General features: G+C 72.7%; 7 non-coding genes and 7 pseudogenes across 7 annotated transcripts; all 14 read right to left on the bottom strand.

The window, feature by feature from the left end:
* Positions 1-407: 407 nt before the first annotated feature.
* Positions 408-526, bottom strand: LOC133083267 (5S ribosomal RNA; annotated as a pseudogene).
* Positions 527-1,436: 910 nt separating this feature from the next.
* LOC133083082 (5S ribosomal RNA) lies at positions 1,437-1,555 on the bottom strand. Its single transcript, XR_009699146.1, has one exon. It is a non-coding gene; the product is annotated as a 5S ribosomal RNA (ribosomal RNA).
* A 918-nt stretch (positions 1,556-2,473) lies between these two features.
* LOC133083284 (5S ribosomal RNA) lies at positions 2,474-2,592 on the bottom strand. Its single transcript, XR_009699202.1, has one exon. It is a non-coding gene; the product is annotated as a 5S ribosomal RNA (ribosomal RNA).
* Positions 2,593-3,502: 910 nt separating this feature from the next.
* LOC133083217 (5S ribosomal RNA) lies at positions 3,503-3,621 on the bottom strand (annotated as a pseudogene).
* Positions 3,622-4,532: 911 nt separating this feature from the next.
* LOC133083153 (5S ribosomal RNA) lies at positions 4,533-4,651 on the bottom strand (annotated as a pseudogene).
* Positions 4,652-5,568: 917 nt separating this feature from the next.
* On the bottom strand, positions 5,569-5,687 carry LOC133083282 (5S ribosomal RNA). Its single transcript, XR_009699200.1, has one exon. It is a non-coding gene; the product is annotated as a 5S ribosomal RNA (ribosomal RNA).
* Positions 5,688-6,597: 910 nt separating this feature from the next.
* LOC133083216 (5S ribosomal RNA) lies at positions 6,598-6,716 on the bottom strand (annotated as a pseudogene).
* Positions 6,717-7,627: 911 nt separating this feature from the next.
* Positions 7,628-7,746, bottom strand: LOC133083107 (5S ribosomal RNA). Its single transcript, XR_009699170.1, has one exon. It is a non-coding gene; the product is annotated as a 5S ribosomal RNA (ribosomal RNA).
* A 917-nt stretch (positions 7,747-8,663) lies between these two features.
* On the bottom strand, positions 8,664-8,782 carry LOC133083081 (5S ribosomal RNA). Its single transcript, XR_009699145.1, has one exon. It is a non-coding gene; the product is annotated as a 5S ribosomal RNA (ribosomal RNA).
* Positions 8,783-9,692: 910 nt separating this feature from the next.
* On the bottom strand, positions 9,693-9,811 carry LOC133083215 (5S ribosomal RNA; annotated as a pseudogene).
* Positions 9,812-10,722: 911 nt separating this feature from the next.
* Positions 10,723-10,841, bottom strand: LOC133083151 (5S ribosomal RNA; annotated as a pseudogene).
* A 917-nt stretch (positions 10,842-11,758) lies between these two features.
* Positions 11,759-11,877, bottom strand: LOC133083281 (5S ribosomal RNA). The gene has a single exon (XR_009699199.1). It is a non-coding gene; the product is annotated as a 5S ribosomal RNA (ribosomal RNA).
* A 910-nt stretch (positions 11,878-12,787) lies between these two features.
* On the bottom strand, positions 12,788-12,906 carry LOC133083214 (5S ribosomal RNA; annotated as a pseudogene).
* Positions 12,907-13,817: 911 nt separating this feature from the next.
* Positions 13,818-13,936, bottom strand: LOC133083105 (5S ribosomal RNA). The gene has a single exon (XR_009699168.1). It is a non-coding gene; the product is annotated as a 5S ribosomal RNA (ribosomal RNA).
* Between the last annotated feature and the right edge of the window lie 467 nt (positions 13,937-14,403).

Raw genomic sequence — 14,403 nt, 5'->3', positions numbered from 1 at the left:
CCCCCGCCCCCGCTCCCGCCCCCGGCCGTGGCGAAACGGCGGAGGGGGGGGCTTTTTCCGGAGGGAGCTGTGGAGAGACACACGGGCAGACAGGGGGCTGCGGCGCGGCTGGGCTCCGGTGGGGGCGGCCAAGTGCAGGTCGAGGGCCTCGCGGGCCGCACGGACGGCACCCCGGCCTGCGGCGGAGTCTGGGTCCGGGCCAGCCACCACGGGAGCGGCTGGGGTGGCGGCTGCCTTCCAGGGCCGCATTCTGGCCGCATGTCCAGCCAGCTCGGCGGGGAGCGATCCCTCCGGCGCGCTGTGTTGGGAGGGACGTGAGGAGGTGAGGCCTGCAGCGGTGCTCAGCGGGGGCGGAGGCGGCCTCGGCCGCGGGCCACTAAATGTCAAGGCGGAGCGGGAGGCAAAAAAGCCTACAGCACTCGGTATTCCCATGTGGTCTCCCATCCAGGTACGAAACAGGCCAGACCCTGATTAGCTTCCGAGATCAGACGAGGTGTGGTGCGTTCAGGGAGGTGTGGCTGTAGAATGCAGCGGGGGCCACGGTGTGCCTCTTGAGGCTTAGCTTCGCTGGTGCTGGCGACTTACCGCCAGCCCGGCAGCCAACCCTCTCCGGCGCGGCCCTGCCGTCCGCCCAGGCAAGCGACAGGAGGCCTCGAGGGCCCGGGGGTGGTGGAGTTGTGGGCGACTTCGCAGCTCAGGTCAGGCGGGACCCTCCAGGCCTGTAGGCGCTTGGCCCTCCGCCCCAGAGCCGCTCAACGCTCACAGGACTTGGCCCCGGAGGCTTAAGGGCCTGTGGCCCTCGGTCCCTTGTGCATTCCCCACCCTGTCAATCCACACAGTGCTAGGCGCAGCCCAGCCACGGCCTGGCCGGCCCGCCTGCCCAACGGCAGTTGGCCCGAAGCCACTGGGAGCCACCATTGAGCCGGCACGGCCCCTTAGACACAGCAACGCCACCCTTGCCCCCACGCCAACTGCCGAGCAAAGTTCCCGGCGCCTGGTGTCTAGCCAGCCCAGCGAACCGGTCCCAGCCCACGACCCCACTCCCACTCTCGGCCGTGGCGAAGTGGCAAAGGGTGGGCTTTTTCCGGAGGGAGCTGTGGAGAGACACACGGGCAGACAGGGGGCTGCGGCGCGGCTGGGCTCCGGTGGGGGCGGCCAAGTGCAGGTCGAGGGCTTCGTGGGCCGCACGGACGGCACCCCGGCCTGCGGCGGAGTCTGGGTCCGGGCCAGCCACCACGGGAGCGGCTGGGGTGGCGGCTGCCTTCCAGGGCCGCCTTCTGGCCGCCTGGCCGGCCAGGCCGGCGCGGAGCGCCCCCTCTGGCGCGCTGTGGTGGGAGGGGCCGGAGGAGGTGGGGCCTGCAGCGCTGCCCGGCGGGGGCGGGGGCGGGGGCGGAGGCGGCGGGCGACTAAAGGAGAAGGCGGAGCGGGAGGCAAGAAGCCTACAGCACCCGGTATTCCCAGGCGGTCTCCCATCCAAGTACTAACCAGGCCCGACCCTGCTTAGCTTCCGAGATCAGACGAGTTCGGGCGCGTTCAGGGTGGTATGGCCGTAGACGTTAAGAGGGGCCCGCGGAGTGCCTCTTGAGGCCCAGCTTCGCTGGCGCTTGCGCCTCCCCGCCAGCCCGGCGGCCAGCCCGCCCCGGCAGGGCCCCGCCGCCCGCCCAGGCAGGGCAACGGCGGCCTCGGGTACCAGGGGGGTGGCGGAGGGTTCGGCGACCTCCCAGCCCAGGGCGGGCGGGACCCACCAAACCGTTCGGCGCTTGGCGCCCCGCCCCAGATCCCGCACGTCGCTCACAGGGACGTGGCCCCGGAGGCTTCAGGGCCCGGGGCCCGCGGTCCCTTGGGCCTCCCCTCTGCCCGCCCACGCGGCGCTAGGCGCAGCCCAGCCGCAGCCCGGGCCGGCCCTCCTGCCCGACGGCAGTCGGCCCTTAACCCACTGGGAGCCACCATTGAGTCGGCACGGCCCCTTAGCCCCAGCAAGGCCACCCTTGCCCCCACGCCACCCGCCGAGCACAGGACCCGGCGCCTTGTGGCCGGCCGGCCCGGAGCACCGGCCCCGGCCCCCGCCCCCGCTCCCGCCCCCGGCCGTGGCGAAACGGCGGAGGGGGGGCTTTTTCCGGAGGGAGCTGTGGAGAGACACACCGGCAGATAGGTGGCTGCGCCGGGGCTGGGCGCTAGTGGGGGCGGCCAGGTGCAGGTCAAGGGGCTCGCGGGCCGCACGGCCGGCACCCGGGCCTGAGGCGGAGTCTGGGTTCAGGCCAGCCACCCCGGGAGCGGCTGGGATGCGGCTGCCTTCCAGGGCCGCCTTCTGGCCGCCTGGCCGGCCAGGCAGGCGGAGAGCGCCCCCTCTGGCGCGCTGTGGTGGGAGGGGCCGGAGGAGGTGGGGCCTGCAGCGGTGCCCGGCGGGGGCGGGGGCGGGGGCGGGGGCGGAGGCGGCGGGCGACTAAAGGAGAAGGCGGAGCGGGAGGCAAAAAGCCTACAGCACCCGGTATTCCCAGGCGGTCTCCCATCCAAGTACTAACCAGGCCCGACCCTGCTTAGCTTCCGAGATCAGACGAGATCGGGCGCGTTCAGGGTGGTATGGCCGTAGACGCAGGAGGGGCCCGCGCGGTGCCTCTTGAGGCCCAGCTTCGCTGGCGCCTGCGCCTTACCGCCATGCCGGCGGCCAGCCCTCTCCGGCAGGGCCCTGCCGCCCGCCCAGGCAGGCGACAGGAGGCCTCGGGGACCCGGGGGTGGCGGAGTGGTGGGCCACCTCGCAGCCCAGGGCGGGCGGGACGCTCCAGGCCCGTCGGCGCTTGGCGCCCCGCCGCAGATCCCGCTCGACGCTCACAGGGACGCGGCCCCGGAGGCTTCAGGGCCCGGCGGCCGCGGTCCCTTGGGCATCCCCCCCTGCCCGCCCACGCGGAGTTAGGCGCAGCCCGGCCACGGCCGGGCCGGCCCTCCGGCCGGGCAGCAGCTGGCCCGAAGCCACTGGGAGCCACCATGGAGTGGGCACGGCCCCTTAGCCCCAGCAAGGCCCCCCCTTGCCCCCACGCCGCCCGCCGAGCACAGGACCCCGGCCCTGGTGGCCGGCAGGCCCGGAGAAGCGGCCCCGGCCCCCGCCCCCGCTCCCGCCCCCGGCCGTGGCGAAACGGCGGAGGGGGGGGCTTTTTCCGGAGGGAGCTGTGGAGAGACACACGGGCAGACAGGGGGCTGCGGCGCGGCTGGGCTCCGGTGGGGGCGGCCAAGTGCAGGTCGAGGGCCTCGCGGGCCGCACGGACGGCACCCCGGCCTGCGGCGGAGTCTGGGTCCGGGCCAGCCACCACGGGAGCGGCTGGGGTGGCGGCTGCCTTCCAGGGCCGCATTCTGGCCGCATGTCCAGCCAGCTCGGCGGGGAGCGATCCCTCCGGCGCGCTGTGTTGGGAGGGACGTGAGGAGGTGAGGCCTGCAGCGGTGCTCAGCGGGGGCGGAGGCGGCCTCGGCCGCGGGCCACTAAATGTCAAGGCGGAGCGGGAGGCAAAAAAGCCTACAGCACTCGGTATTCCCATGTGGTCTCCCATCCAGGTACGAAACAGGCCAGACCCTGATTAGCTTCCGAGATCAGACGAGGTGTGGTGCGTTCAGGGAGGTGTGGCCGTAGAATGCAGCGGGGGCCACGGTGTGCCTCTTGAGGCTTAGCTTCGCTGGTGCTGGCGACTCACCGCCAGCCCGGCAGCCAACCCTCTCCGGCGCGGCCCTGCCGTCCGCCCAGGCAAGCGACAGGAGGCCTCGAGGGCCCGGGGGTGGTGGAGTTGTGGGCGACTTCGCAGCTCAGGTCAGGCGGGACCCTCCAGGCCTGTAGGCGCTTGGCCCTCCGCCCCAGAGCCGCTCAACGCTCACAGGACTTGGCCCCGGAGGCTTAAGGGCCTGTGGCCCTCGGTCCCTTGTGCATTCCCCACCCTGTCAATCCACACAGTGCTAGGCGCAGCCCAGCCACGGCCTGGCCGGCCCTCCTGCCCGACGGCAGTCGGCCCTTAACCCACTGGGAGCCACCATTGAGCCGGCACGGCCCCTTAGCCCCAGCAAGGCCACCCTTGCCCCCACGCCACCCGCCGAGCACAGGACCCGGCGCCTGGTGTCTAGCCAGCCCAGCGAACCGGTCCCAGCCCCCGCCCCCGCTCCCGCCCCCGGCCGTGGCGAAACGGCGGAGGGTGGGCTTTTTCCGGAGGGAGCTGTGGAGATACACACGGGCAGACAGGGGGCTGCGGCGCGGCTGGGCTCCGGTGGGGGCGGCCAAGTGCAGGTCGAGGGCTTCGTGGGCCGCACGGACGGCACCCCGGCCTGCGGCGGAGTCTGGGTCCGGGCCAGCCACCACGGGAGCGGCTGGGGTGGCGGCTGCCTTCCAGGGCCGCCTTCTGGCCGCCTGGCCGGCCAGGCCGGCGCGGAGCGCCCCCTCTGGCGCGCTGTGGTGGGAGGGGCCGGAGGAGGTGGGGCCTGCAGCGCTGCTCGGCGGGGGCGGGGGCGGCGGCGGAGGCGGCGGGCGACTAAAGGAGAAGGCGGAGCGGGAGGCAAAAAGCCTACAGCACCCGGTATTCCCAGGCGGTCTCCCATCCAAGTACTAACCAGGCCCGACCCTGCTTAGCTTCCGCGATCAGACGAGATGGGGCACGTTCAGGGTGGTATGGCCTTAGAGGGCAGCCGGGGCCACGGGGTGCCTCTTGAGGCTTTGCTTCGCTGGTGCTGGCGACTTGCTCCCTGCTCGGCGGTCAGCCCTCTTCAGCAAGGCCCTGCCGCCCGCCCAGGCTGGCGACAGGAGGCCTCAGGGACCCAGGGGTTGCATAGTCAAGGGCGACCTCGCAGCTCAGGTCAGGCGGGATCCTCCAGGCCCGTAGGTGCTTGGCGCTCCGCCCCAGGTCCCGCTTGATGCTCACAAGGACGTGGCCCCGGAGGCTTAATGTCCCTTGGCCCTAGGTCCCTCGGGCATTACCAACCCTGTCCACTCACGCAGTGCTAGGCACAACCTAGCCGTGGCCGGGCCGGCCCTCCTGCCCGACGGCAGTTGCCCCGAATCCACTGGGAGCCACCATTGTGTTGGCATGGCCCATTACAGCCAGCAAGGCCACACTTGCATCCACGCCAACTGCCGAGCACTGTTCCCGGTGCCTAGTGGTCGGCCGGTTCGGAGAACGAGTCCTGGCCCACGACCCCGCTCCCGCACTCGGCCGTGGCGAAACGGCGGAGGGGGGGCTTTTTCCGGAGGGAGCTGTGGAGAGACACACCGGCAGATAGGTGGCTGCGCCGGGGCTGGGCGCTAGTGGGGGCGGCCAGGTGCAGGTCAAGGGGCTCGCGGGCCGCACGGCCGGCACCCGGGCCTGAGGCGGAGTCTGGGTTCAGGCCAGCCACCCCGGGAGCGGCTGGGATGCGGCTGCCTTCCAGGGCCGCCTTCTGGCCGCCTGGCCGGCCAGGCAGGCGGAGAGCGCCCCCTCTGGCGCGCTGTGGTGGGAGGGGCCGGAGGAGGTGGGGCCTGCAGCGGTGCCCGGCGGGGGCGGGGGCGGGGGCGGGGGCGGAGGCGGCGGGCGACTAAAGGAGAAGGCGGAGCGGGAGGCAAAAAGCCTACAGCACCCGGTATTCCCAGGCGGTCTCCCATCCAAGTACTAACCAGGCCCGACCCTGCTTAGCTTCCGAGATCAGACGAGATCGGGCGCGTTCAGGGTGGTATGGCCGTAGACGCAGGAGGGGCCCGCGCGGTGCCTCTTGAGGCCCAGCTTCGCTGGCGCCTGCGCCTTACCGCCATGCCGGCGGCCAGCCCTCTCCGGCAGGGCCCTGCCGCCCGCCCAGGCAGGCGACAGGAGGCCTCGGGGACCCGGGGGTGGCGGAGTGGTGGGCCACCTCGCAGCCCAGGGCGGGCGGGACGCTCCAGGCCCGTCGGCGCTTGGCGCCCCGCCGCAGATCCCGCTCGACGCTCACAGGGACGCGGCCCCGGAGGCTTCAGGGCCCGGCGGCCGCGGTCCCTTGGGCATCCCCCCCTGCCCGCCCACGCGGAGTTAGGCGCAGCCCGGCCACGGCCGGGCCGGCCCTCCGGCCGGGCAGCAGCTGGCCCGAAGCCACTGGGAGCCACCATGGAGTGGGCACGGCCCCTTAGCCCCAGCAAGGCCCCCCCTTGCCCCCACGCCGCCCGCCGAGCACAGGACCCCGGCCCTGGTGGCCGGCAGGCCCGGAGAAGCGGCCCCGGCCCCCGCCCCCGCTCCCGCCCCCGGCCGTGGCGAAACGGCGGAGGGGGGGGCTTTTTCCGGAGGGAGCTGTGGAGAGACACACGGGCAGACAGGGGGCTGCGGCGCGGCTGGGCTCCGGTGGGGGCGGCCAAGTGCAGGTCGAGGGCCTCGCGGGCCGCACGGACGGCACCCCGGCCTGCGGCGGAGTCTGGGTCCGGGCCAGCCACCACGGGAGCGGCTGGGGTGGCGGCTGCCTTCCAGGGCCGCATTCTGGCCGCATGTCCAGCCAGCTCGGCGGGGAGCGATCCCTCCGGCGCGCTGTGTTGGGAGGGACGTGAGGAGGTGAGGCCTGCAGCGGTGCTCAGCGGGGGCGGAGGCGGCCTCGGCCGCGGGCCACTAAATGTCAAGGCGGAGCGGGAGGCAAAAAAGCCTACAGCACTCGGTATTCCCATGTGGTCTCCCATCCAGGTACGAAACAGGCCAGACCCTGATTAGCTTCCGAGATCAGACGAGGTGTGGTGCGTTCAGGGAGGTGTGGCCGTAGAATGCAGCGGGGGCCACGGTGTGCCTCTTGAGGCTTAGCTTCGCTGGTGCTGGCGACTCACCGCCAGCCCGGCAGCCAACCCTCTCCGGCGCGGCCCTGCCGTCCGCCCAGGCAAGCGACAGGAGGCCTCGAGGGCCCGGGGGTGGTGGAGTTGTGGGCGACTTCGCAGCTCAGGTCAGGCGGGACCCTCCAGGCCTGTAGGCGCTTGGCCCTCCGCCCCAGAGCCGCTCAACGCTCACAGGACTTGGCCCCGGAGGCTTAAGGGCCTGTGGCCCTCGGTCCCTTGTGCATTCCCCACCCTGTCAATCCACACAGTGCTAGGCGCAGCCCAGCCACGGCCTGGCCGGCCCTCCTGCCCGACGGCAGTCGGCCCTTAACCCACTGGGAGCCACCATTGAGCCGGCACGGCCCCTTAGCCCCAGCAAGGCCACCCTTGCCCCCACGCCACCCGCCGAGCACAGGACCCGGCGCCTGGTGTCTAGCCAGCCCAGCGAACCGGTCCCAGCCCCCGCCCCCGCTCCCGCCCCCGGCCGTGGCGAAACGGCGGAGCGTGGGCTTTTTCCGGAGGGAGCTGTGGAGATACACACGGGCAGACAGGGGGCTGCGGCGCGGCTGGGCTCCGGTGGGGGCGGCCAAGTGCAGGTCGAGGGCTTCGTGGGCCGCACGGACGGCACCCCGGCCTGCGGCGGAGTCTGGGTCCGGGCCAGCCACCACGGGAGCGGCTGGGGTGGCGGCTGCCTTCCAGGGCCGCCTTCTGGCCGCCTGGCCGGCCAGGCCGGCGCGGAGCGCCCCCTCTGGCGCGCTGTGGTGGGAGGGGCCGGAGGAGGTGGGGCCTGCAGCGCTGCCCGGCGGGGGCGGGGGCGGGGGCGGAGGCGGCGGGCGACTAAAGGAGAAGGCGGAGCGGGAGGCAAGAAGCCTACAGCACCCGGTATTCCCAGGCGGTCTCCCATCCAAGTACTAACCAGGCCCGACCCTGCTTAGCTTCCGAGATCAGACGAGATGGGGCGCGTTCAGGGTGGTATGGCCTTAGAGGGCAGCCGGGGCCACGGGGTGCCTCTTGAGGCTTTGCTTCGCTGGTGCTGGCGACTTGCTCCCTGCTCGGCGGTCAGCCCTCTTCAGCAAGGCCCTGCCGCCCGCCCAGGCTGGCGACAGGAGGCCTCAGGGACCCAGGGGTTGCATAGTCAAGGGCGACCTCGCAGCTCAGGTCAGGCGGGATCCTCCAGGCCCGTAGGTGCTTGGCGCTCCGCCCCAGGTCCCGCTTGATGCTCACAAGGACGTGGCCCCGGAGGCTTAATGTCCCTTGGCCCTAGGTCCCTCGGGCATTACCAACCCTGTCCACTCACGCAGTGCTAGGCACAACCTAGCCGTGGCCGGGCCGGCCCTCCTGCCCGACGGCAGTTGCCCCGAATCCACTGGGAGCCACCATTGTGTTGGCATGGCCCATTACAGCCAGCAAGGCCACACTTGCATCCACGCCAACTGCCGAGCACTGTTCCCGGTGCCTAGTGGTCGGCCGGTTCGGAGAACGAGTCCTGGCCCACGACCCCGCTCCCGCACTCGGCCGTGGCGAAACGGCGGAGGGGGGGCTTTTTCCGGAGGGAGCTGTGGAGAGACACACCGGCAGATAGGTGGCTGCGCCGGGGCTGGGCGCTAGTGGGGGCGGCCAGGTGCAGGTCAAGGGGCTCGCGGGCCGCACGGCCGGCACCCGGGCCTGAGGCGGAGTCTGGGTTCAGGCCAGCCACCCCGGGAGCGGCTGGGATGCGGCTGCCTTCCAGGGCCGCCTTCTGGCCGCCTGGCCGGCCAGGCAGGCGGAGAGCGCCCCCTCTGGCGCGCTGTGGTGGGAGGGGCCGGAGGAGGTGGGGCCTGCAGCGGTGCCCGGCGGGGGCGGGGGCGGGGGCGGGGGCGGAGGCGGCGGGCGACTAAAGGAGAAGGCGGAGCGGGAGGCAAAAAGCCTACAGCACCCGGTATTCCCAGGCGGTCTCCCATCCAAGTACTAACCAGGCCCGACCCTGCTTAGCTTCCGAGATCAGACGAGATCAGGCGCGTTCAGGGTGGTATGGCCGTAGACGCAGGAGGGGCCCGCGCGGTGCCTCTTGAGGCCCAGCTTCGCTGGCGCCTGCGCCTTACCGCCATGCCGGCGGCCAGCCCTCTCCGGCAGGGCCCTGCCGCCCGCCCAGGCAGGCGACAGGAGGCCTCGGGGACCCGGGGGTGGCGGAGTGGTGGGCCACCTCGCAGCCCAGGGCGGGCGGGACGCTCCAGGCCCGTCGGCGCTTGGCGCCCCGCCGCAGATCCCGCTCGACGCTCACAGGGACGCGGCCCCGGAGGCTTCAGGGCCCGGCGGCCGCGGTCCCTTGGGCATCCCCCCCTGCCCGCCCACGCGGAGTTAGGCGCAGCCCGGCCACGGCCGGGCCGGCCCTCCGGCCGGGCAGCAGCTGGCCCGAAGCCACTGGGAGCCACCATGGAGTGGGCACGGCCCCTTAGCCCCAGCAAGGCCCCCCCTTGCCCCCACGCCGCCCGCCGAGCACAGGACCCCGGCCCTGGTGGCCGGCAGGCCCGGAGAAGCGGCCCCGGCCCCCGCCCCCGCTCCCGCCCCCGGCCGTGGCGAAACGGCGGAGGGGGGGGCTTTTTCCGGAGGGAGCTGTGGAGAGACACACGGGCAGACAGGGGGCTGCGGCGCGGCTGGGCTCCGGTGGGGGCGGCCAAGTGCAGGTCGAGGGCCTCGCGGGCCGCACGGACGGCACCCCGGCCTGCGGCGGAGTCTGGGTCCGGGCCAGCCACCACGGGAGCGGCTGGGGTGGCGGCTGCCTTCCAGGGCCGCATTCTGGCCGCATGTCCAGCCAGCTCGGCGGGGAGCGATCCCTCCGGCGCGCTGTGTTGGGAGGGACGTGAGGAGGTGAGGCCTGCAGCGGTGCTCAGCGGGGGCGGAGGCGGCCTCGGCCGCGGGCCACTAAATGTCAAGGCGGAGCGGGAGGCAAAAAAGCCTACAGCACTCGGTATTCCCATGTGGTCTCCCATCCAGGTACGAAACAGGCCAGACCCTGATTAGCTTCCGAGATCAGACGAGGTGTGGTGCGTTCAGGGAGGTGTGGCCGTAGAATGCAGCGGGGGCCACGGTGTGCCTCTTGAGGCTTAGCTTCGCTGGTGCTGGCGACTCACCGCCAGCCCGGCAGCCAACCCTCTCCGGCGCGGCCCTGCCGTCCGCCCAGGCAAGCGACAGGAGGCCTCGAGGGCCCGGGGGTGGTGGAGTTGTGGGCGACTTCGCAGCTCAGGTCAGGCGGGACCCTCCAGGCCTGTAGGCGCTTGGCCCTCCGCCCCAGAGCCGCTCAACGCTCACAGGACTTGGCCCCGGAGGCTTAAGGGCCTGTGGCCCTCGGTCCCTTGTGCATTCCCCACCCTGTCAATCCACACAGTGCTAGGCGCAGCCCAGCCACGGCCTGGCCGGCCCTCCTGCCCGACGGCAGTCGGCCCTTAACCCACTGGGAGCCACCATTGAGCCGGCACGGCCCCTTAGCCCCAGCAAGGCCACCCTTGCCCCCACGCCACCCGCCGAGCACAGGACCCGGCGCCTGGTGTCTAGCCAGCCCAGCGAACCGGTCCCAGCCCCCGCCCCCGCTCCCGCCCCCGGCCGTGGCGAAACGGCGGAGGGTGGGCTTTTTCCGGAGGGAGCTGTGGAGATACACACGGGCAGACAGGGGGCTGCGGCGCGGCTGGGCTCCGGTGGGGGCGGCCAAGTGCAGGTCGAGGGCTTCGTGGGCCGCACGGACGGCACCCCGGCCTGCGGCGGAGTCTGGGTCCGGGCCAGCCACCACGGGAGCGGCTGGGGTGGCGGCTGCCTTCCAGGGCCGCCTTCTGGCCGCCTGGCCGGCCAGGCCGGCGCGGAGCGCCCCCTCTGGCGCGCTGTGGTGGGAGGGGCCGGAGGAGGTGGGGCCTGCAGCGCTGCTCGGCGGGGGCGGGGGCGGCGGCGGAGGCGGCGGGCGACTAAAGGAGAAGGCGGAGCGGGAGGCAAAAAGCCTACAGCACCCGGTATTCCCAGGCGGTCTCCCATCCAAGTACTAACCAGGCCCGACCCTGCTTAGCTTCCGCGATCAGACGAGATGGGGCACGTTCAGGGTGGTATGGCCTTAGAGGGCAGCCGGGGCCACGGGGTGCCTCTTGAGGCTTTGCTTCGCTGGTGCTGGCGACTTGCTCCCTGCTCGGCGGTCAGCCCTCTTCAGCAAGGCCCTGCCGCCCGCCCAGGCTGGCGACAGGAGGCCTCAGGGACCCAGGGGTTGCATAGTCAAGGGCGACCTCGCAGCTCAGGTCAGGCGGGATCCTCCAGGCCCGTAGGTGCTTGGCGCTCCGCCCCAGGTCCCGCTTGATGCTCACAAGGACGTGGCCCCGGAGGCTTAATGTCCCTTGGCCCTAGGTCCCTCGGGCATTACCAACCCTGTCCACTCACGCAGTGCTAGGCACAACCTAGCCGTGGCCGGGCCGGCCCTCCTGCCCGACGGCAGTTGCCCCGAATCCACTGGGAGCCACCATTGTGTTGGCATGGCCCATTACAGCCAGCAAGGCCACACTTGCATCCACGCCAACTGCCGAGCACTGTTCCCGGTGCCTAGTGGTCGGCCGGTTCGGAGAACGAGTCCTGGCCCACGACCCCGCTCCCGCACTCGGCCGTGGCGAAACGGCGGAGGGGGGGCTTTTTCCGGAGGGAGCTGTGGAGAGACACACCGGCAGATAGGTGGCTGCGCCGGGGCTGGGCGCTAGTGGGGGCGGCCAGGTGCAGGTCAAGGGGCTCGCGGGCCGCACGGCCGGCACCCGGGCCTGAGGCGGAGTCTGGGTTCAGGCCAGCCACCCCGGGAGCGGCTGGGATGCGGCTGCCTTCCAGGGCCGCCTTCTGGCCGCCTGGCCGGCCAGGCAGGCGGAGAGCGCCCCCTCTGGCGCGCTGTGGTGGGAGGGGCCGGAGGAGGTGGGGCCTGCAGCGGTGCCCGGCGGGGGCGGGGGCGGGGGCGGGGGCGGAGGCGGCGGGCGACTAAAGGAGAAGGCGGAGCGGGAGGCAAAAAGCCTACAGCACCCGGTATTCCCAGGCGGTCTCCCATCCAAGTACTAACCAGGCCCGACCCTGCTTAGCTTCCGAGATCAGACGAGATCGGGCGCGTTCAGGGTGGTATGGCCGTAGACGCAGGAGGGGCCCGCGCGGTGCCTCTTGAGGCCCAGCTTCGCTGGCGCCTGCGCCTTACCGCCATGCCGGCGGCCAGCCCTCTCCGGCAGGGCCCTGCCGCCCGCCCAGGCAGGCGACAGGAGGCCTCGGGGACCCGGGGGTGGCGGAGTGGTGGGCCACCTCGCAGCCCAGGGCGGGCGGGACGCTCCAGGCCCGTCGGCGCTTGGCGCCCCGCCGCAGATCCCGCTCGACGCTCACAGGGACGCGGCCCCGGAGGCTTCAGGGCCCGGCGGCCGCGGTCCCTTGGGCATCCCCCCCTGCCCGCCCACGCGGAGTTAGGCGCAGCCCGGCCACGGCCGGGCCGGCCCTCCGGCCGGGCAGCAGCTGGCCCGAAGCCACTGGGAGCCACCATGGAGTGGGCACGGCCCCTTAGCCCCAGCAAGGCCCCCCCTTGCCCCCACGCCGCCCGCCGAGCACAGGACCCCGGCCCTGGTGGCCGGCAGGCCCGGAGAAGCGGCCCCGGCCCCCGCCCCCGCTCCCGCCCCCGGCCGTGGCGAAACGGCGGAGGGGGGGGCTTTTTCCGGAGGGAGCTGTGGAGAGACACACGGGCAGACAGGGGGCTGCGGCGCGGCTGGGCTCCGGTGGGGGCGGCCAAGTGCAGGTCGAGGGCCTCGCGGGCCGCACGGACGGCACCCCGGCCTGCGGCGGAGTCTGGGTCCGGGCCAGCCACCACGGGAGCGGCTGGGGTGGCGGCTGCCTTCCAGGGCCGCATTCTGGCCGCATGTCCAGCCAGCTCGGCGGGGAGCGATCCCTCCGGCGCGCTGTGTTGGGAGGGACGTGAGGAGGTGAGGCCTGCAGCGGTGCTCAGCGGGGGCGGAGGCGGCCTCGGCCGCGGGCCACTAAATGTCAAGGCGGAGCGGGAGGCAAAAAAGCCTACAGCACTCGGTATTCCCATGTGGTCTCCCATCCAGGTACGAAACAGGCCAGACCCTGATTAGCTTCCGAGATCAGACGAGGTGTGGTGCGTTCAGGGAGGTGTGGCCGTAGAATGCAGCGGGGGCCACGGTGTGCCTCTTGAGGCTTAGCTTCGCTGGTGCTGGCGACTCACCGCCAGCCCGGCAGCCAACCCTCTCCGGCGCGGCCCTGCCGTCCGCCCAGGCAAGCGACAGGAGGCCTCGAGGGCCCGGGGGTGGTGGAGTTGTGGGCGACTTCGCAGCTCAGGTCAGGCGGGACCCTCCAGGCCTGTAGGCGCTTGGCCCTCCGCCCCAGAGCCGCTCAACGCTCACAGGACTTGGCCCCGGAGGCTTAAGGGCCTGTGGCCCTCGGTCCCTTGTGCATTCCCCACCCTGTCAATCCACACAGTGCTAGGCGCAGCCCAGCCACGGCCTGGCCGGCCCTCCTGCCCGACGGCAGTCGGCCCTTAACCCACTGGGAGCCACCATTGAGCCGGCACGGCCCCTTAGCCCCAGCAAGGCCACCCTTGCCCCCACGCCACCCGCCGAGCACAGGACCCGGCGCCTGGTGTCTAGCCAGCCCAGCGAACCGGTCCCAGCCCCCGCCCCCGCTCCCGCCCCCGGCCGTGGCGAAACGGCGGAGCGTGGGCTTTTTCCGGAGGGAGCTGTGGAGATACACACGGGCAGACAGGGGGCTGCGGCGCGGCTGGGCTCCGGTGGGGGCGGCCAAGTGCAGGTCGAGGGCTTCGTGGGCCGCACGGACGGCACCCCGGCCTGCGGCGGAGTCTGGGTCCGGGCCAGCCACCACGGGAGCGGCTGGGGTGGCGGCTGCCTTCCAGGGCCGCCTTCTGGCCGCCTGGCCGGCCAGGCCGGCGCGGAGCGCCCCCTCTGGCGCGCTGTGGTGGGAGGGGCCGGAGGAGGTGGGGCCTGCAGCGCTGCCCGGCGGGGGCGGGGGCGGGGGCGGAGGCGGCGGGCGACTAAAGGAGAAGGCGGAGCGGGAGGCAAGAAGCCTACAGCACCCGGTATTCCCAGGCGGTCTCCCATCCAAGTACTAACCAGGCCCGACCCTGCTTAGCTTCCGAGATCAGACGAGATGGGGCGCGTTCAGGGTGGTATGGCCTTAGAGGGCAGCCGGGGCCACGGGGTGCCTCTTGAGGCTTTGCTTCGCTGGTGCTGGCGACTTGCTCCCTGCTCGGCGGTCAGCCCTCTTCAGCAAGGCCCTGCCGCCCGCCCAGGCTGGCGACAGGAGGCCTCAGGGACCCAGGGGTTGCATAGTCAAGGGCGACCTCGCAGCTCAGGTCAGGCGGGATCCTCCAGGCCCGTAGGTGCTTGGCGCTCCGCCCCAGGTCCCGCTTGATGCTCACAAGGACGTGGCCCCGGAGGCTTAATGTCCCTTGGCCCTAGGTCCCTCGGGCATTACCAACCCTGTCCACTCACGCAGTGCTAGGCACAACCTAGCCGTGGCCGGGCCGGCCCTCCTGCCCGACGGCAGTTGCCCCGAATCCACTGGGAGCCACCATTGTGTTGGCATGGCCCATTACAGCCAGCAAGGCCACACTTGCATCCACGCCAACTGCCGAGCACTGTTCCCGG

The sequence above is a fragment of the Eubalaena glacialis genome, unplaced genomic scaffold, assembly GCF_028564815.1.
Source record: "Eubalaena glacialis isolate mEubGla1 unplaced genomic scaffold, mEubGla1.1.hap2.+ XY scaffold_248_1, whole genome shotgun sequence".
Taxonomy (NCBI): domain Eukaryota; kingdom Metazoa; phylum Chordata; class Mammalia; order Artiodactyla; family Balaenidae; genus Eubalaena; species Eubalaena glacialis.
This window is presented reverse-complemented; position numbering and strand designations above follow the sequence as displayed.